Source organism: Acomys minous (assembly GCF_964271855.1).
Source record: "Acomys minous genome assembly, chromosome: 11".
In the NCBI taxonomy this organism is placed as follows: domain Eukaryota; kingdom Metazoa; phylum Chordata; class Mammalia; order Rodentia; family Muridae; genus Acomys; species Acomys minous.
Window position 1 is genome coordinate 1,463,313 of NC_140492.1, and position 22,633 is coordinate 1,485,945.

The window sequence follows — 22,633 nt, forward strand, 5'->3', positions numbered from 1 at the left end:
TTTTCTATAATTAACAATGTTTATTGATTATCAAAACCTCTGTTGTACTTTCAAATTGTTGCTGGCACTGTGTTACTTGTCTGTGTACTCTGCACATTCCTTTTTTAGAAAGTGACCCGTAAAGTAGCTTTGTAGTCCTTCCTCTTCCTCCTCCCTCATCTTCCCTCCTCCCTCTTCCTCCTCCCTTTTCCTCCTTCCTCCCCCCTCCTCCTCCTCCTCACCTTCTTCCCACCTCCCCCTTTTTTCTCTTTCTCCATTATCCCTTCGTTTTCTTCTCCTCTCTCCCTTTCTCCTCCTTTTTGTATATTAGAGTTATTTTCTTAAATTGACAGTGATCATCTGACTTTGAATTTGGATTGTAGTGAATGCTTGTTATGCAAATTTTATTAAATTTACATAATTGGAACTGTTTGGCTTTTCATTTGAGAGTATTCCTGTAGCCATTTCGTATTTTCTATTCTTTGAAGGTTTACTTCTTCCATATTGATAGCACACCACCAGGGTTTTTGTTTGTTTGTTTGTTTGTTGTTGTTTTGTTTTTGTTTTTTATTTTAGGAACTTTATTCCACTCAAATCAGCAAGGCCTTTCTTCCTTCCTAGCCACAAATCTGTATTTCTCTAGGACTCCTATGGGAATCCCCAGGTGAGAAGAAAGGGTGCCCTATGGACCCCTTGTAGCAGCCTAGTGGCTCCTAGCTTTACTTTATAGGTGTGACTCCATCCAAGGCATCTCTGAAGCTACCCAACAGATCTCAGTTGGACCAGGTGGGGGGGTGGTGTAGGGGGGAACAAGGGGTGGAGAGAGAGGGGGAGGGAGAGGGAATATGAAGGTTTCCTAGCAGTGTTGTGAGATCTATTTTCAGAGGCATCAAAACAGTGTGTATGTTGAACGCCAAGCACAGTTCATCATTTACTCTGCACTTAGGCACATTTGCTTCATTGCCTCTGAGAAGCTCACACTCACACTTAGGTTGTGTCTAACTTTCTTTTCAGTCTCTCTCTCTCTCTCAACCCTAATGCCACCCCATTTAAAGCACCTTCTCACTGAGATGCCATGCCTGTCTATTTTTCTGTGGTGGGCAGGGCTGCTTTTAATGCTCTAACCACCACTTAATATATTTTAAGAAAACTTTCTACTGACCATAGTTTTTCTGTATATCACCCTGGTTGATAAGTTTGTTGGATAACCTTACCCTTATATCATCCTGCAAATCTAAGATGAGTCTTAACAACATTTGTAGACAGTCTTATGTGTATCTAGGTATGTATATACTCTCACATTTTCCGTCAGATTCCTAAAAAATGTAATTTTCATCTGACTACAGATTTTCCCCAAATGGTATTGATCAAATCCACCGTACATGCTTTCGCTCCCCTATACTTTAGTGATGCACCAATAGTTAGTAACTGATTGATCAAGCAAATAAAGTCAGAAGGGTTATTATATTAAAATTTGAAGACTTTGGAGGAAAAAGAAATGTACACACAAGATTTCTTTCTGACAAGGCAGGAGAAAACTCAAACCTGAGTGAGCCCCAGGATTCTGAAATTTCCACATTCAGCTTTTTGCTCATGTGCCAAGGCATTGCATAAAAGCAACTCCGTGCAAATGCTTCTAGAGGCTGCTCTCAGAAACACTGATAATGAATTCTCCATAACAAGCACAGTCCTTCCCCCGGCTGTTTGCATTTAAAGCCTACACTCTGCAGTGATTTTGATGACTTCATTTCAAAGTGGCTCTTAACAGACATTTTGGAAAAGTCTCCTGTCATGATTTTATTCATAAACCAGCCTGCCGAAAGCGGGGTTCAGAGGCACGGGGGGTGGGGGGGGGCGGGGTGTGTCTCTACCTGCTTCTGCTGCCATCTTGGACCATGAGCACTCATTTCTGTCATTTCTTAGATGCTCCAGATTACTGTACTGAGCTGCAGGATTGAGCAGAGAGGAGTCCATGACACTGGTCTCCTGGCTCAGTGCCTCTCGGGGGTGTTTATTGCTATGGCTACAGGCCCATCTCACTCTTGCAAATGGTGAAAAAAAAATCAATAAAGGACTCCTGGCATAGGCAAGTGTAGACAGGCACAGATAGTACTTTCTCCACATTGTAAAAGTCCCTAGAGACGACTGACAGGCCCTCTTTTGTATTTCTTCAAGAGGCAAGAGGCAAGAGGGTTGTGAAGAGAACTCTGAAGCCCGCTTGGGTATGACCTGCCCCTTCAGAGGGCGCCATGGGTGGCTGAGGCACGTGTTACCACTTAGTAAGGCAACATCATGACCCTTACACAAGCTATTGGTGTTGTGTGTGGTCCCACCTGTGTGGTGGGAAGATGAGTGTGTTGCCTTCCCCATCTGCAGATTGGACTTCGTCTCATGGCTGTTTGATCTTGCCAACCCCAGAAGCAATGCTTTACTGCTTGGTAGACTTTGAATGAACATGCTTCCCAGAAGACTTGACTAAAATGTAGATTCTGGAGCCAGGGTTGAGCCTGAAGTTCCAACCAGATACCAAGAGTAGTGTGTGCTGTTGCTGGGCCCTGGGCCACACAGCAAGGGCCACACTTACTCCAGGATGGAGGGAGTGACGCCCAAACTGAGGAGACCCAGAGCCCCTTCAGAGTACACTGTGAATAAAGCAGAACCATGGCATGAGCCCTGGTTTCTTGCTTCTACTATGACTAGGTCTTGTGCTGAGTTGGCAAAAGCCCGCTGTTTTCTGAAAGGCCACAGAGATTTAGTCTGCATTTCCTCAACGTATCAACCGGGGTGCTGGGCGTGGATAGCCCTGTGAATTTTGAGATACACGTTGGTCTCATGGGAAGCATACTTCCTTGGAAAACTTCTTGGAAACTGTGAAGGAGCTTAAAGCTTCTCAGACTTGTACATCCCTTATGCATTCGGATGCCAACGGGCAGGGAAAACCCTGGTTGAGGATGTGAGGAAAAGGCAACACGTATCCATTGTCAGTGGGAGTCCAAAGCGTACCATCACTATGGAAATCAGTGTGGAGGTTCCTCAGGAAGCTGGGAATTGACTTACTTCAAGATCCACCTGTGCCACCCTTGGCCATTTACCCAAAGAACTCTACATCCTACTACAGAGACACTTGCTCAGCCATGTCCATTCCTGCTCTGCTCATAATTGCCAGAAACTGGAAACAGCCTACATGTCCGTCAGCTGATGAGTGGCTAATGGTGGATTTACACAATGGAGTGTTCTTATACTGTTAAGAAAAATGAAATGGCGGAAATTTGCAAGTAAGTGGATTGAGCTAGAAATAGTCATCCTAAGTAAAATAACCCAGGCACAGATAAACAATTATTGCCCGATTTGTTTTCTATGTGGACATTAGCTTTTATACTTTAGACGTGTGTTTCATTCAGAATTTTCATAGACGTTTGATAGCTAGTTAGGGACCAGGGAAGGTGGAGAAGGGGATTTTCCAAGGAAGGGGAAATAGATAATGGTGTTATAAAAGGATAAAGGGGAACCAGACCAGGATTATAAATGTAGAGGGGGTTTGGGGGGCAGGAGAAAGGAGGAAATGCGGGAGGGACAGCTAATACTAAAAGTCTTTGAAAAGCCACATGGAAGCCCACTGCTGTAGAAGCTTGCTAAACTGTACACATATAGTAAAAGAATTTAAACAAAGTTACCATACAATGGGGGAGATGAAGCCAATCCATAGTGATAATAAAAGAAAGAGGACAGAGTAGAAGGTGCACAGTCCTTGCAGGTCCCTGGCTGAGATCTTTTCATGCATCTTATCAGGTGGCTGATTTCCTCCCCCCACCTCTCTTTTCAGTTTGCCTATGAGTAGGCGTCATCTCCTCCTGGTGCTTTTGATTTTGGAGCTGAGTGTTGTACAACAGACCTGATGCATTAAATTTAGCTCTGATTTAAACTGATGCTGCCTGTGTCCCCGGAGACCAATGATGCACAAGTGGGGTGGAAAATGAGCCGCTTCTATTGTTGCCTGATGGTGTGGCAACGACTTAAAAATCAAACGCACTGGGTTAGCCTCACAGTGCAGCAAGGAAGAAAGTGAATTAATTATAAATAAGATGGATAAATAATTTAAATATATCACTTGCTGCCTCTTTATTGCTCAACACTTGAAAAATTATTTCAATTAGAAACTTAAACTGAGTTTGATAGGCAACGAAGAGCATGCAGCTCGGGATAAATTGAAAATCCCTCTGTGATATAAAAATTTGATTCTACAGTATGAACTCTATTAAAAAGATATTAATAATCCCCAGGAAAAAGAGTCAGTACCAAGCAAGGTTAGCCTTTTCCACAGAATATTGTTTAAGAGGAAAAATCCACCTGCTTATTGTAGAGTTTATAAAAATAATCAAGGCCATAAAACACTGACCTTCAGTCCTATACCACAAAACCAGATAAGTACTTGAGTTTCATCTTAAAATAATATATTGTGTGTTCCATGTATTTTTATTTGATTTAATTTTTTTCTATGCCAAGGAATGCTTTTTCCTTGTTCTTGACCCCATAAAAACCAGGGCAGTGATTTCTTAAACTACACCTGCAGAGAAAAGGGTCTGTCCTGCTGGAGCAGTAGAGGGGACTGCTGAAGGCAGGGTCCCGAAGGTCGGTTAGGTCTCTGCCTGGTGCCACAAGACCATCACCTATTCGTGGCTGTCAGATATGGGTGATTGATGAGCGTGTGACCAGCTTAAATTTCAGAGTTCTTATCTTATTGCTCCAGGTGCCCACAGCAAGCTGGACAGAGGCATGTGGCAATAGCCTGCTTGTCATCTGGCCCAGGAGCTAAGGGTTTGGCAACTGTGCCAGTTTAACCATGTAATGAAATATTTGAGATAAAAAACTTAGGAGGAAATATTTGCTTTGGGCTTGGCTTCAGATAGCTCATCTCATACTCATGTGGCTATCTTGGCCTGTTGCACATCATAGAGGCTGAACCTGGTTGGAGAGCTGCTCACCCTATGATGGTCAGGAAACAGAGAGCAACATAAGAGCCAGAGTCCCAACATCCCACAAGAGCATTTCTCTGGTCATCTGTCTTCCTTCCAGCAAAGGTTACCACTTGAGTAAAGTTTTGCTCAAGTCGAGTTGCCCCAGGCAAACCTCCAGTTTACAGACCTTTCAGGGAACAGCATCTTATGGGTAGTTGAGCGATTTGTTTTGCTATTAGTTCCACGTAAACATTCACCATCTTATTTAGTTCACATGCCAAAAATGGATTCTTCTGTTCCATACGTGGAAAAAAAAACCCTATTGAGCTAAATATTGATCTGAGGGAATAGAATGTGTACTAAGAGTCAACCTTCCTGGGCCCATCCTGTAACAAATGCCCTGCTCCTCAGCCCTGGAAAGCAAGCCCAACATGGGGTGTGCCATGAGCAAACACCAGCTGGTGACATGCCTGCCCAGGCCATCTTCACTCTGCATTAAAAAGCTATCCACAAGTCTACAGCTGGGTAGGAAAGGCCTGGCTCTCAGCCCACAGAGGTGGCCCCTGTGCTCAGCAGCTCATTTGGCCATTTACATAGGCAGTAATAAGGGTGCCGCACCTTTGTGATGGAAGATGTACTCAGCTGCGTCTTGAGGTGACGGGTGTTGTGACTCCTGGCAGCTAAACCATTCACCTTTTCACAGAACGTGTCCTTCTGTCTCTCCTTTACGAACAGAAGCCCTGTCAAGTTCTCGCATTTAGGCTTTATTGTCCAGTGTGACTATATTTGGGTATTAGATGAGGATAAGGGTGTGGGTCCTGTGCCATTCTGTCTGATACCCTTGGAAGAAGCTAGCACAGAGAGATGAGGATGCAGAGAGGGTGCCAGCTGTAAACAGAGAGACTGGTTTCCTGAATTTACTGGGAGCGTTCAGAACCACGTGAAGTACATTCTGTCATATGAGCTGTTCCGGCTGTGGTCTTTTGAGCATGCTGAGACAGCAACCTCACCTTGGAAATCACGGCTGCCCATCAGCCTCCCATGTTGGTCCACACTCCCCGAGCTGAGGAAAGGCCTGCAGAGCTAGGCTTGTGGCTTGGGTCTCCTCTGGTTAGGATTAAGACACTGTGAATAAGGACAGGCAAATTTATTTATAGCTTTGCCAATTGTGCATTCTCTTCTAAACAGAATGAGAGAATGAATGTTTGGCTGTATCCTGACTCACTGAATTAAACCCGCGTGTTTTGACATTTCATTTGTGTACATCTTATAGCAATAACTAGTATTATTTTGACTCCTGAGGGGCATGTTGTCAGACATCGCACACTCTGTTTTCCTCTTTGATTTATAAAGGCTTCTTAGAAGATGGATGCAAACAAATGTATTCTGTCTTCCATTCATCCCTGTGAACAATAGTAAAACCTTTTGTTTCATTGGCCAATCACTGTGGACCATGTTTGCATAAGGCTTCCAGGGTACAACAGTGCTTGGGTGTGTGATAATTGTATATTTATATGTCTCCTAGGAGGTCTTATAAATTCTCACTTACTTGTGTGTGGTTCTCCATCCTTCATCCTTGTATCCTTAATGCTTTATTACACCAGAGACAACATGCTTGCACATGTGTACACACATACACACACACACACACACACACACACACACACACACACACACACTTAAACTATTAACACACATTAACTACTCAAATTATTCTAAATTACAAGGTAATAGAGACATGAGCATCATCAGAAAACATTTATGGCAATGTATTATTTGCGAGGCTTTTATCCCTTGGTGTCCTTTAATTGGAAGCAGGATGATCTATGTGAGATATGTAAGCTCTTTCCTTGTAGAGGGCAGAATCGGTTGTCAGGTCCAGTGTGGGGTCCAGTCAGCTCGAGATGGCGTGGGCTCTGGCCTGAGTTTATGAGAAGTGCTGTGCTCTCTTCCACCCTCTACAGATGCACACACACCCACACACCCACACCCACACACTTGTGTAAATACTCTCACACTAATAAGCAAATCTTTAGAAGAGGGTTTTGTTATTTCTAAAAGCCCATGTGTGATGGTTTGTAAGGATGTAGGCATACTGTGTGTAGAGCACTATCCTTATGTGATGCTGAAAATCGGAGTAGGTGGGCAACAGTAAGATTGTTCAAGGGTCACCTAATGTTACTAGCTCAAGGGTGGGGAAATTTGAGACAAGAGCCGCTTTACATGGAAAGTGAGTGGAAGAATTAAACCCAGCTGGGTTAGGCTCTGCCAGAGATGAGGTACGTGTCCATTGTGACTGACCAAGACCTTGAGATGGAATGTTCCTGATGTTGCAACAGTGAAGCGAAGGCCCATGGTCTCACCAAACAAACCTACATTCTAACCTAAAGGGAGTCGGATGTACTCACCAATGATTGAGGACAGGCACAGCCCAGTGATTATTGCCTGGATGTTCACAATGTATCATGTTTAAAAAAAGAGGGTGACATGTATCAAACAACCTCCTTCTGGAGATGGCTTCAAATGTGGCAAACACAGCCTCTGGACAAATGTCCAGGCAAGCTTAGATATAAACTTTGCCAAGACAGGATAAGCCAGCCCTCAGTAGTTCCTGCCTCACAAGTATGTCTGTCAGATATATTGAGCCAGAAGGCTGAAGATGATGCTCCAATGTTATAGAGTGTTTTGGGTGACTGTTAAGGTAGCAAACTGTCTCATCTTCACATTTGGGAAGCTGCTAACCTGCACTGCCTGTATTCTCAAGTCTCTGATGGGGTTGAAGACCAGATAGTTTAGCTTTACAATTAAGCTTAGTTGTTTAGGGGTTAAGACTTTTTTAGGTCTAAATAGATGTTTTAACTTGATAATGACAAGATATGATAGATACTGATTTACATTCAGAACTTTAGATGCACCAAAATAGGAAAGATGTTTTCTTAAAGGTTACCAAATACAAATAGCCAAAGCAATATGAAATATATATATATTTCATAATTGTTTCATGGTTCTGGCTACAGGTAGTTTACTGTATATGTGTGTAATAACATAAGCATATATGTAAAAATTAATAATAAATAAATATGTGACAGCTAAATGTTCATTTAAAATTTGTTTTAGATTTACTTATTTTATTATTTTATATGTGAGTATTCTGACTGCATCTGTGTATGTGCATGAAATCTGTGCCTGGTGTCCACAGAGGTCAGAAGAGGGAGTCGGATCCTCTGGGATTGGAGTAACAGATGGGTGTGAGCCACCAAGTGGGTGTTGAGAACTGAATCTGGGTCCTTCTCTGTAAGAGCAACAAGTATTCTTAACCTCTGAGCCACCCCTCCTACCTGTAGGTGTTCATTTTTTTTTTTAATTTAGAAAAGTCCAATGGGGTTGGGGGAGTCCAAACCTACTTGTTGCTTTCTTAGTAGAGAAGATATTCACTTCATAACCAGGAACACCCACTTAAGTGTGGGCGCCTCGGCTATGCTTAGAGCAGAGGTGAGAGGTGCTGACGGCAGCAGTGGTTCCGGTGCTAATTTGTCTGGGTGTAGCTTTTTATGGAGCCAACATCAGTCTCAACATTGGAACATGGCTAGCACTCTGGGGTGTGCTTTTGTCCTGCTTTGTGCACTACGATGGGCATTCATTTGTGGCTTCTTTCCCTACTGTTAAACATCATTTAAAACATTTTTTTTCAAGATTAAATTGTGGGAATGGGGAGAAGACTAATGCTGTATTCTGTTATGGTTGAGGCTGCAAATGTCCCCACAGGCTCCTGTGTTTGAGTACTTGATCCCCAGCTGGTGCTACTGTCTGGCAGGTTGTAGAAAGTTTGAGACTATGACGTCACTGGCAGAGCAAGGTACTGAGGAGTGTCCTTGGAAGTTGGAGCTTAGGCCTGGTCTGTTCTAGCTCTATCTGCTTCCTGGTTGGTAGCCATAATGTGAAAGATCTTTTGTCACATGCTCGGCCCTCCACAGATCCATTACTCTAAGCCACCCCTGTCCTGTCTTCTGCCCTCCACAGACCTGACAAATCATCCCCTCCATGTCAGACTGAACTTCTATGTCACCATTAAGACCATCAGCCAAAATAAGACCTTGCTCTTTTTTACGTTGCTGTGTCTGATATTTGTTGCTGTGATGAGTGTTGGCCTTCTTACTCATCTGGGAAGGTGTCCTGGGACTTGGGAGCCCAGGACCCACACAGCTCTAAGAGGAGGGCTCCTCACCAGAGGCGTGGCAGCTCTCTAGGGAGAGTATCCCCAGATGAGCTGAGCAGCTCAAGAGCCTCAGCCCTGTTCCACAAGGGGCAGCACCTAAGGGAGCTGAAGAGCTGAAGAGTGGAACCAGGAAAAGATGTAAGGAGTGCCCAGGGGCAAAACTTGATGCCACCCAGTCTGGCTGCTGAAGCTCCTCAGATGGGGGCCTGGCTACTTTCCTGCAAACTATACAAAGTTTACAGAAGATACAAAGTTTACAAAGGATACAAAGTTACAAAGGGAGCCCAGAGCAAGGAAGGCTTTCCCTGCACCTTGAGTTGGTATGAATAGCCTAAAATGAGCAAAGCTGCCAACACTTATCGTGATTTCTTCCATCCACCTTTTATATGATCTTGAATTCCAATCCTTGCATGCCTTCTGTCCAGAGCATACTTACCAGGACCTCAGATGCTGGATGCATTGCTATGATCCCCAAACTGCTGGGCTTCATGTTGTTAACATGAGGAATCTTACGTTGTACTGAACTGCTTCTGGGTGTGTAGTGAGAAGCGATAAACATAGCTGAGATAGATTAATTAGTTAAGGTAGGTGAATCTAAATAGTCATGCTGAGTGCACGGTAAGATGAGCCATTGTTCAGTTACAAACATGTACAATCCAGGCGTGCTGACATCACGAGGAAGATGTGTCCGTAGCTGAGAAACAGTGGGCGCTGAAGTAAACACATACAATGTAGGTGTGCTGACATCACGAGGAAGGTGTGTCCGTAGTTGAGAAACAGTGGGCTGTGAAGTAAACACATACAATGTAGGTGTGCTGACATCACGAGGAAGGTGTGTCCGTAGTTGAGAAACAGTGGGCTGTGAATCAGGAGCCTGGTGCCCATGGACAGTGGGAAGAGAGCAATGAAATCCAGTGTCTGCACTCCTGATGTTCTTGGGCAAGGTTTGTGTGTATTTTGCCTTCGTTTTTCTGCAGAACATTCCTCTAGGCTGAATTTACTCACTGGTCCTACGTGATTTCTGCCAAATAAATGAAAGCTGTACTATCCTGGAGGAAGTTATGTGAATGAAAGTACTTAGACAAAACGATTGACATCATCTGATTGAAAGCCAGAATCCTTGGGCTTGGGCAAGGCTGGGTTCTAACCTCGGTTAGCAAACGGCCACCTGTGCCACCCTGGGGAAGTATTGTTGCTCTCCAAGCTTCTGGTTCCTATTTTGAATGATGAGTAGTAATACCCAATTCAAAGATCAGTTAGACATAATTCTATATGTACTTATATTTGTCCTTACATTAGGGTCACCAACAAGATTTAGTCATGTTGCAATTTGGATTATTATTTGTTCTTAGGAAATTAAAATGATGCTCGTGTACAATGCTGATGCTCAAGGTCTTGAGCCTCCTCTCTGGTCCTTGCTGAGGCCTTCGTGGAAACATTGAACTGTGCATGTTGGCAATTATTTAGATTGAGGTATTGACATATCAACTCTTCAGCCCAGAGAACATATCATCTTAGTGCTCAACAGGCAGAACTACTTGAATTTTCAGCCAAAATATACCCTAAGTATTAAGTGGAGGCCGGGGACGGGGGCGGGGGTTGTGGTGGGGGGATGGGGAGGTGGGGGACGGGGTGGGGGAGGTGGTGCAAAGAGGGCTCAGTGTGTAGGGAGTCTGGTGCACAATCATGGAGATCAGAGTTCAGATTCCAAGCAACACTACCCCCCCGCAGAAAGCCTGGGTGTGGAATTGTGTGCCCCTAATCCTAGCACAAGAGAGTGAGGACGTGTAGATCCCAGGTACTCACTGGCCAGCTGGTTGAGCTGAAACAACGAGACCCAGATTCTATGAGCAACCCTCTCTTAGGAAATATGGCGGAGAGTCATAAAGAAAGACACTAGATGTCAACCTCTGGCCTCTACACGGACAAACGTGGACACACACACACACACACACACACACACACACACACACACAGAGAGAGAGAGAGAGAGAGAGAGAGAGAGAGAGAGAGAGAGAGAGAGAGAGAGAACATGGAAGTCTATTCGCATTATGGAAAATCAATTCTTTGAACAAAATCAATTTGTTTACTAAGCAGATATCAGGCCCCAGCTATGAAAGCAAAATGTGCTTTAAGACTCATAAGACACACCTCCCTTAGGGGTTGAAAACTAGTAGAAGAAATAAGACGCCTGACCTGATGACCACCATGAACATCCATTGTTGATTCAGAGTGAAGTGTGGGTGGAAGAAAGCAGAGGCTGTGGTGGTTGATGGTTGGTAGGAATGGAGCCCAGGTGGTACCACTGGAGCCGGTGCGGCTTAGAGTCGGCATCCTGTGCAAAGCAGCACTAAAGGAGCAGGCATTGCAAGTGTAGACTGTGAGAACCGTGGTGGCTTCAGTGAGGGAAGGCTGGGCTGGACAGCCGCAGGATCTAAATGGACATGACTTCTGAGATTCCCAAGAAAGGGCCAGGCTTGGGTGGCATCCATGGAAACACAACAGAAGTCAGTTTCTAATATTAGAGTTCCAGTGATAGCAGCCGTGTGTAAGCCCAGACTTTTGCTTTCTAGATATTGGAGGGAAAATCAACATTATAAGAATTTTAAAATAAATGCAATGATTTTTAAACTACTGATAAAAGTTCTTAATTAAACTCTTAACAACCTGTTTTGATTTCTCAATTCTCAATTCTCAATTTCTCAATGACCTGGAATGTGGCCACGAAAGTATTCCAGTTAGCGCTTGATGCCTCAATCTGTTTAAATACTCCAGGTATTAGCTTGCTAGGAATATTGTAACAGAATACCGTGGGCTGGATGATTTACACGGGAGTAAGTTACTTCTCCTCATAATGGAAATTAAGTCTTTGACCAAAGTGCCAGCAGACCTGGTTCCCCTTGTGGCCTGTCCTTGGCTTGTGGATGGCATCAGCCTCTGGTGTCTTGACACAGTCATCTCTGAACGTGCATCTTCACCTCTTCTTACAGGGACATGAGTAAAATCAGTTAGGACCCAAACTACCCAACTAATTTTACCATCATCACCTGTAAAGGTGGTCCTGCTTCCAAATGCAGTCACACTACAATTTGGGGACCAGGTCTTGAGCTTGTACATTGTTCTGGAAAGATATAGTTTTGGGAGATGGTGTTCCATGCTTTGGGCTTTTCATTTCCTAAGACATTAAGACAGAAAGTGGATCACTATTATTAAGAAACAATTGAATTAGAGGACCTTACATTTTAGTGCCTTGGCCAGGCACTGTCAAGGTCAAGCTCTGTGAAGGTCTTCATCTAGGATGGCCATCTTGAATTCATCCTCTACTTTCAGGTAACACATTTGCCACTTGGGGGGTGTTGTTATCAGAATGATCCTGTTCCATCTCAGCAACGTGTTGTCCATCCTGTTTATTGCTTGGTTAGATCTCAGAGTCCTGTTCTGACCTCTGTTGGGACCTCACCACCTGGTAATGATGGGTAGAAAATCACCAGACTTTCCTTGTGTCTGCCCCGGAAAACTAATTCCTTATAGAAGAAGAGCCTTATGTAAATACACAGACAAATCAAGTCATTGTAAATTCAGGTCACACATATGAATTTTCCTTCCTCCTTTTCTTCAAATCACTTTTTACTCTTTTGTCTTCCTTCATAAGAAACAGGGAAAAAAAGTCCATACATCTCTCAACTTAACTTGTATAGAATGCTTGAAGATAGGCCCAGTGTTTGGGGTTTGGCCAAGCTGAAAGAGCATTTCTAGAGCTTGGCTCTTCTAGAAAAAGAAGCTGTCCATATAAGGAGGTGTAAACCAGTATGTCCTGCTCATTAGTGATTTCTTTTCTCCAAGAATTTCAAACCATGGAAGAGAGGTGAAATCCCTTGCCTATGCTCACTGGGCAGACAGTAGGCAATTTGGCAAGTTAATTCGCTCTCATTTTGATATTTTTAACTTGTTAAAAATGAGTATTTGGTGACAATGGTCTATGAGCTTGGGAAGTGGCTCAGGGCAGAGTGTGTACAAGGTCCTGGCTGCAACCCCCAGCACCCCACACAAGAGGGAAAAGCAGAGAACTATGAGCCCAAACAGAGACCTTTGACTTCTTATACACAAAATGCGATACCTAGCAGGCCACACGTGAATGTCATAGTCTCAGCTCCAGGGATGGAGGACTAAACTGTTTTCCATAGTTACTCAATGGGTGGCCCAGCCGGGACTTGAGATGGATAAATGACAATATTTGGAGCAGAACAGGCTTGGATCAGTCTGTGCAATGATGTCATGAATCAATGCCATGATGAAATCCACAATTATTCAAGAGTCATTGAGCAGGGTGTTTAAAGCAAGGACACTGTAGCTGGCATGCTTGAACTCAAATCTTGCCTGCCTCACTGAGGTACTAATGGCCTTGGGTATTTTTTCGATCCACTGTGAACATTAATGAGTAAATATATAAAACAATTAAGAATAGTTGGTATGTCTTAAGGGATATGTAAGTGTTGTCTGTCGCTGCAGTTCTGTTGGGAAATCTAGTGTCTTCATATACAACATGAACAGATCCTGTGAGAAAGGATGACTTCTGTCAATGCTTCTTGACTTGGAAGATCATCCTTGGGTATTTCCACAGCATGGAACTCACTACTTTGCTATTAATTGCTTGGCTATATCTATATCTATACTTTCAAGCTTGGCAACTCTAGTCCTTGGCCATGGAAGATTATTTTTCAATTAAAATATTGCAATCAGAGTTTATCTCGAACTTTTTATGAAGACACATATACTAATTATATTTAATTAACAATTCAGAATAACTTATTAAAAGTAAACTCTAGGCTAAGAGACAGAGTGAGACTGATCTGCAGATCCCCACGCCACCCATCTGTACACGGAGGCAAAGTGCGCACTGGGAGAGACTGACAATAGACAGGAGCAATGTTACAATGAACAAGGTGAGTCCTCTCCTAACGAGGAATGTCAGGTTACCTCAGGAAATAACCCTTTGCTCCAGCCTTCACCCCTGTTCTGAGCACTATGGCTAGAGAAGTTGAGTGTGAGAATACTTTGAAAAAGAACATTTCTCATCTTTCCAAATCTGGAGAGGAGCAGACTGGTAGAGTGTAGGGATGCTAAGGATAGTAAAAAGAGACATAGGTTTTGAGTTTCAGGCAAACAATAAATACTTTCTTGTTATAAGTATTTCCCAGGTATTGCATGGGAACAGGGTATGAGTTTTCTGGATTATCATAAACTATGTCAGAGGGATAATGGAGGTTTGGGGTTTTCCTCAGGCTTCCCTTGTTGGTATCAACTATACTATGCGTGGATACTCTCTAGTCTGTCTGTCAGGGTGTTGATCTCCTTAATTTTTATTTACTTACTTAATTTGTTTATTCACTTTACTTCCAAACTGTAGCCCCCTCCATCCCCTCCTCCCCTCATCTTCCCCCTCTTCCCCCTCCCCACCCTCCCAGCACACAAAGTCACATCAGGACCGAGAGCATCCTCTTCCACGGCGTCCTGGCAAGGGGAAAGTGACTGACAAAGCATGCAACAGAATCCTCGTCAGAGACACCAAACTTCCCTTACTAGGGGATGCACATGAAGACCAAGCTGCCCATCAGGGGCAAATGTGTAGGGGGCTTCTGTCCAGTCCATACATGATCCTTGGTTGGTGCTTCAGTATCCACAAGCCCAGGCCCCCCTCCCCGTCCCAGACCAGGTTAGTTGGCTCTCTTGGTCTCTTGTGGAGCTCCTGTCCCTGCCAGGTCTTTCAATCCTTCTCCCTATTCTTCCACATGGCTACCTGTACTTCACTCAGCATTTGGCCGTGAATCTCAGCATCTGTTTCGATCCGTTCCTGGATGGAGATTCTCAGAGGACAGCTATGCTAGGCTCTCATCTACACACATAGCAGAGTGTCATTAATAGTGTCAGGGTTTGGCGCGCTCTCTCTCTCTCATGGTGTGCCCAGGGGGTTAGCTGGATCTTTCCTCAATCTCTGCTCCATCTTTATCCTGTAAATCTTGTAGGAAGGGTACAATTTTGGTTGAAGTTTCGGTGGGTAGGTTGGTGTTCCTCTCCCTCCTCTAGGAGTCCTGTGTGGTTAGAGGGTGGCCACTTCAGTACCTAGCTACTAGGGGTTTCAGCTACAGTCACCCATATCCTCTCAGGAGCCTACCCTGTCACAGGTCTCCAGCTTATTTACTTATTTGTATTGTATGAGTAGGGGCATTTTGTTCGCATGTATGTCTGAGTACCGTGTGCATATCTGGTTCCCTTAGAGGCCAGAAGAGGACAACTCCCTGGAATTGGAGTTAAAGATGGTTGTGAGCCACCATGTTAGAGCTGGGAATCAAGCCTGGATCTTATAGAAGAACAGTTGGTGCTCGTAACTGCAGAGTCATCTCTACAGCCCTTGATTTCCTTTTTATAAAGATGCTGCTCATATTGGATTAGAGCATGGCTTCATGAACCTTTTATCTTAATTCCATTAAAAAAAAAATCTCTGTCTCCAAATGCAGCCACCTTGTGATGTTTGAAGGATTAGAATTTCAACACATACACATTTTGGGAGACATGATTTATCCCAGAGAAGGAAATATAATCCAGTAGAACCAAGATATAATCCAAAACACTTCATAATCTCTAGAAATAGTGATAGTAAAAGTGATGATGAGCTTTTAAAGCCACATTTTACAGACGTATGCCTATAAAATATAAATACTTAGCATGGGATAGTGTATGTTAAACTTGGAATACAGAGGAAAGAAAGATGTTAGAAATCTAAGAGAATAGCTCACTAAGCCAAGAAACAGAAACTTAATATCATTTACAATTAAATTATTAACATGGGAAGGACTTCAAAATAATTTCAAAATTCAAAATAAAATGTAAAATTAGCAGATAAAGATGCATGTAGCAAAATAACAACATTCTATAGAGAAAAATAATAATTTCATAATGATAGTAATGGCTAACATGGACAAGCACTTATGTTAACTGTTTTTATGTTCACTCAGAAGAACTGTGTGTAGTAGAATTTCTTTAAATATGTATTTTCTGTATGAGGCTGGTAAAGTGGAGAGAGGATAGGTAACATTTCTCTCATCCTAATTTGTACCCACTATCAGCTGTCTCAAGTGCAGAGACAGTAAAGTGTCATATGATAAAAGTCCAGAGCCAAGTCTGAACCCCAGTCTGGGTAGGAAAGATAGCTTTAGTGAATAAAAGTGGGGTATTTTGTAATTATTTAGAAGAGTAAACTTGAGTCTGCATATTACTTTTTATCTCCAAATGCATTATAGATAAAATAAATGTCTATATTTAAAATGTGGATCCAAAATACTAAATGTGTTTTTGGTTTAGTTTAAACATTTAGGGAAGGTATCCTAAGATATAAGAAAAGACTCAAAGATGATATAGAATCTAATAAATATTACAGGAGTACTATAGAATGTAATAAAATACATGAGGAATTCTGTAAGATGTTTATGATAATATATGATGCATATAGCAAAAAATCATCTGTTGTTACAGTCTTTAAAAATAATAAGACAACAATGATACAAACATAAACAAACCACATGAATGAATTAACACCCCCAATGAGCTCTGTCAAAAAATGCTTGGAGATCTGCATGGTGTTCCTAACAGTACAAGGATTGCTAACTAAGCCAGCAATGCCTTTGCGTGTTTTAATCTACAGACACACTGGTAAGGTTAGGAATGTGTCTTTGTGCTCAGGTCAGTATTGGGGGAAGCCCCTCAGGCTTTATTTTGGGTAGGCTGTGGATTTGATGCAGCCTTGGAGAAGGAGACTGCCCTTAGCGTTCTGTCTGGAGACAGCCTACTAGCTCTTCCTTCAGGATTTGCTGTGTTGTATGCTTACACGGTTTTTTACTATGTATAATAAGACAAACGATGCCATCAACATGAGCAAGTGTATTGATGTTCATTAACATTAAATCATAGGAGGTTATATGTGACAAAAATCATGTGCTACTGGGTTGTAGTTTAATCTTGTGTATTTCTAAAGCATATACACATTATATAATCACCTACATATATGAAACCACATAAAATATTCTATAGTTTCTTCTGCTTGCTGAGTATTTACAAGGCTTTGAATTCACTTCTCAGTATCACACTGTCTTATTTTTCTTTGTATCACTGTGATAAAATACTGACCAAAAGCAACTTGAAGAGGAAAGGGTATATTTCAGTCTACAACTTACAGCGTACAATTACTCATGACGAGAAATTGGGGAAGATTCCTTGAAGGAGTGCTGCTTATTGACTTGCTCCCTGTAGCTTGCTCGGCCTGCCTTGTTTACCACCGAGGACCACTTGTCTGGGGGTGACATCACCAGCAGTGTTCTGAATCCTCTGACATCATTCATTAATCAAGAAAATGCCTGCAGGCCAATCAGATGGAGGCATTTTCTCAATTGAGGTTCTTACTTCTTGTATGACCATAGCTGCTTCTGACAAGTTGTCAAAAACTAACCAACACACACACACACACACACACACACACACACACACGCACACACGCACACACGCACACACATACACGAGAAGGGATTTAATGTGAACTTTGTAAATAAGTCATGTCTAAAAGTGAAATCAACGAGTTGTAATGATTGCTAATTAGAGGTCTGGAGTCCACTTGTACATTTGCTTCTGGGAAAACTGAAAACTGTACTCACAGTTACACCTGCGACTATAATTCTTTACATCCCTTGGAGGCTTTATCTCTGGTGATACCCTTGAGCCCACAGCTGGAGACAAGCACTCAGGAGGACCCAATTCGATAGGCTGACTCTCCCAAGTAACAGGGCCGCATCACTGAACTCTTCTGTCCATGGCTTCTGTATGCACTATCCCCTCTGTGTGATTTCATCTCCACCCTGACATGGCAGACACACACACACACACACACACACACACACACACACACACACACGCCTGATGGCAGTTCCCTCTGAATGCTTTCTTGTGCTTTCTCCTCATGAGACTGCAGTTCACGGTTTGCATGAAGCTCTCTCAGAATCTGACGCGCCCACCTTTGGTGTCGGACTATTCCATCTCATGTGATGACTTTGCCTCCATTCTTTTTGGTCTGTGGATTCTAACCCCAGCCTGCTTTTACCAGGGTGACTCATTCACCCTTATAAAATGACTACTAGACATAGCCACTCTTAGCATTACCCCCAAGCTTAAAGATGAGTCAGTTGACAATAGAATTGGAATTTATTTCATGAGGCAATGAGTCTACCAGAACTAAGTGTGTAATTGCAGAAACAAGTAACTACAATTAAAGTTTTAAAAAATGTTTGCTTTTATTTATGTGTATCTGTGCATTCTTATGTGTGTGTGTGTGTGTGTGCACATGGGAGCAGCTGCCCACAGAGGGCACTAGTTCCTTTGGGCTGAAGTTCTAGACACTTGTGAGCTGGTGGGACCTGGGTTCTGGGTCCTCTGCAAGAGCAGCAAGTGCTCTTAACCACTGAGCCATGTCTCTAGTCCAGCAGGACTAAGTTTAGTTCCTTCTTATGATGACCCGTTTCCAGGAGATGTGGCCATCCTTACCTCTTCTCCGGCTTCTTGTGATACATGTTTTAGCTAATAAGTGATGCAATTTATAATCTGAAGGATAATGTAGCAATTGGCGAGGTAAAGGACTATGAGCGGTAAGTAAAATACGAAATATCTTGTCACCCGTACATAGCTCATGTGGTCCTGTGACTACCTCTAAGGCTTTATCATGTTACTCTAGTCGGCTCCTGGTGGGAAGCGTATGAACTCGAGCGCGAGGTGGCTCTAAAGCCAGGCTCTGCTACGTGCAACTATGCGTCCTGGCTCTGCCCCTGGCCTTTGTCACTGTGGCATAAACAGACACTGAGGAGGTTGGAGCTGCTTATCAGGGCCTGAGCACCACCACTGTGTGATAAAAAGGTCACGTGAAAAAATGTCACCTGGCCAGATCTGCGTCTACTGAAGTCATTTTTATAAAATTGTATTTGTTTCTCTTGGCTTATTTCTTAAGCCTCTATGTTATTTTATCTCCCTACCAGCAAACACCCCAGCGATATTTGCACCTTGTAGCTTTCCTCAGCTCCAGCTCCTTCCTTCAGACTTTTCCTGAACCTCACCCCACGGAATCTCCCACTTCCTCCTCTAGCTCCTCCTCCCCTGGCTGGCAGGAAGCCCCGCCCTATTCTCTCCCCTGCTCAGCGATTGGCTGTAAGCTGCTTTATTGGCATATCAGGGGGACAATTAAGAAGCAGGGTTTACACAACCTTGAGACAGAAATCAGAATTTAAACTACACAGAAACTCAATGCCTTGGATATGCATGGCCCAGTCAGGGCTGTTTAATTACATGATAACCCAAGCTCCCTGAGTCTGGGCTCTCGGTTTTCTCTTACCCTACTTTTCGGTGTGCACTTTTCACATGGGTGCCCATTTCCTGCTTAACTCCACCGTGTATCTGAGGTGCCGGCTTTCTGCCCAGGTAGCGTTTCTACAGATCAGTCAGTTCTCAGCCTAGAGGCCTTAACTGATGAAAAGTCTGAAGCCGCATGCCGCCAGCTTCCCTCTTTATTCTCTTGGTTGAATTATATTACCGGAAAGTATCTATTCATTAACTTTCCACACTGTTTCTCCTTTTATCTACCCTGGGACTCAGCTCTGGGAAGACAGACTGCGTGTCTCTCTCCTTGCTATCCACCAAGACAGTGCCTGTGCTAGTGCCATATGCAATGAGTACTTTAATGAGAATATTTTTAATAAATATTGTAGCAGCATTAAAAGGCACAGTCTTTCTGGGGAAGAATTTGACAATTCTTACTAAAAATTGTAAACTGACATCTGTTTGACTACAAAAAATTCCATTCCTATTATTTATCCAACTATTGGGTATGTGTCTGAGAAACTCACTAAGTATGTGTGGTTAGTTGGCTTGCCGGTGCTGTGACAAAATACTCAAGGTGATCAATTTAAGAGGAGGAAACCTTTGCTTTGGTTCATGGTCAATGGTGTCATGGCAGGCTGGTCAGATGTGGTGGCTGTTGAATAGCAGGTGTGGTCAGGTAAGGGGGCTGCTGTGGGTTTCAGAAGAGGAGAGGGCCTTACACTTTGCCTGCTACACTGAACTACGGTGCACAGCAGTTTGACTGTACCCAGGACCTTGTATATGCTCCCTCCTGAGCTTTAACCCCTGCCCCCCCAACTAAATAATGGCTTACATGGAAAAAGACAAGTGAGGTCAACATTTGAAGATGCTTTTGAGGCACTAAGGCAACACTGAGCTGCACACCTTATCTTCCCACTAACGTTGTCCACATGTAAGAGGCGTTACCAACTGTTCCGGAGGGTTTCCCACAGAGGAACTAGCCTGTGGTTGGTAGTAAATGCTGGAACTTCTACTTCAAAGGAAGTATTCACCAGTCTCTGTAGAGCAGAACTAACACCCAGGTGGTAAATTGTCTTCCAACAGAGTGTAGAGAAAGGCAGGAGGAAGCTGTGGCTGTTCGCAAACCGTTAGGAACTCCTGTGCCGTCCCCAGATGCTGCGTCAGTCAGTAGGTCAGTCAAACTGGAGGAACCTTTCTGTGCGCAACAAAGAAAGAAAAGTACAAGAAAAAATAACTCACTTGAACTTTGTGGGGAAGGAAAGGCCAACTCCAAAACCAAGAGTATCATAGGACACCTAGAGCCCTGGGGAGTTACACAAGGTCTGGGAAGATTGCAAAACCAGAGAAAGTTGACCCACGAGTTCAGTGAGGGCATTTTCTACTATCTCTGTCTCACTTGGTTTTCTAATGTATGTTGAATCCATCACACAAACAAGAGCACGCACACACACACACACACACACACACACACACACACACACACACACACAAAGGGAGGGGGAGGGACTATGTGAAGTCAGGAAGAAGAGGAGTAGTGTGTTGGGGGAACAGGGTGTAATGGATTGTGCACACGTACACACCATATGACATACTTGTCTGGGTGAATGAAAATGTCATAATTTCTATCATTTTATATGATGAATATAAGGTAATAAAAATAAGAAAGGGGATAAAGTGACCTTAAAAATGAGGGTTTATTTCTTAGCTCTCTTTGATTGCCTTTTTCCCTCCATCTCTTCCTCCCTCCCTCTATTTCTCCCTGCCTTTCTCCCTTCCTAGGGTCTCTGTGGAGGCCAGGCTGGTCTGTACTTGATATTTTCCAGTCCCTGAATTCAGGTGGCTGGTGCCCCATGCAGGGCTTGTTGACTGTTTCAATGGCTGGTTCATTCTTTTCTCCCTGGACCATGCTGTTTGAATCATAGCTTTGACATATGGCGGTATGATCTCCTGACTTCTCTGTTTTAGGTGAAGATTGCATTGTCTACTGAGAACCTGCTGTGGTTGTGTACAATTCTTGTGTGTGTTTCTATTGCCATGAAGAATGATGCCGATGTTGTGATGGGGATTGTATTGAATCCACAGATAAGTTTGAGTAGTGCAGACATTTTAACAGTATTCTTTGTTTTCATCTATGAACACGGAGTGTCTTTCCAATTATTGATATGATCTTCAGTTTGCAGTAGAGAGGTCCTGTAGACATAAAAGATTGGCTGGATATAACAAACAAGCCATCGTGGCTGGAAACACACTGATACCGTGCAGGAAGGCACGCAGCTGAACTCTAGCACCTGAGGGGCTGGGGCTGGGAGCATCTCACGTCTAAGACCAGTATGTTTTGCTTGCCCTCATTTTGTTAAGGTATATACAATAATACATTAATTTTTATATATTCCTTTACTTGTATATTATTTAGGCTCATTTATATTTGCTATCTTTTGATTTTTCATCCACAGTTGTCTGAAAATGGAAATGTTTGTATTGTTTTCTTTTGATTTTCCTTTCCTTTTCTATGTTCCCCAGGTTCTGGTTTGATGTATAGTTGATCTCATGTTTCTTTATAACTTTGATGTCCTTTCTCACATTTCCATTACTATTCTATTGTTATTTTTATCATCTTGTACAATTCCTGAGAATTTTAGTTTTATTTTGTTTTTTGCATTCTGAATTCTGCTCCATTCCATTTTTGTGTTTTTATTTTCTAACATAAGCTTCCTCTTTTGTACTGTGAGATTCCCCCGGAATACCTAGCAGGTATTGGCTAGCTATGTTAAAGGCTTGCACAATTTGCAGGAGAAACTAGAAACATTATATAAATTGTCAGTGTTCGTGCAATAGGCATTGTTTCATTACAGTGTATGACAGTTTCGGTATTTGGTTCCCCCATGACTTGTGTGTTGAAAGCTTACATCTGATATGCTGGGAGGTGGATAGAAGTGGAGTGTGGAGGGTCAGCCATTCACAGGAGGCCCAGGCATTTTGTTGTTCCACCCACCAGAGGAGAGCACAGCCGGAAAGGACTAAGTGTGTGGCCCACACCAGCCTTGGCCTTGCCTTTTCAAGACTGCAGAAGTGA

The 22,633-nt window shown here is 43.1% G+C and overlaps 1 protein-coding gene across 3 annotated transcripts in view; it reads left to right on the forward strand.

Moving 5' to 3' along the window:
• DSCAM (DS cell adhesion molecule) overlaps positions 1 to 22,633 on the forward strand; it is a 580,894-nt gene that overhangs the window by 34,819 nt on the left and 523,442 nt on the right. The gene's annotated exons all lie outside the window — the stretch shown is intronic.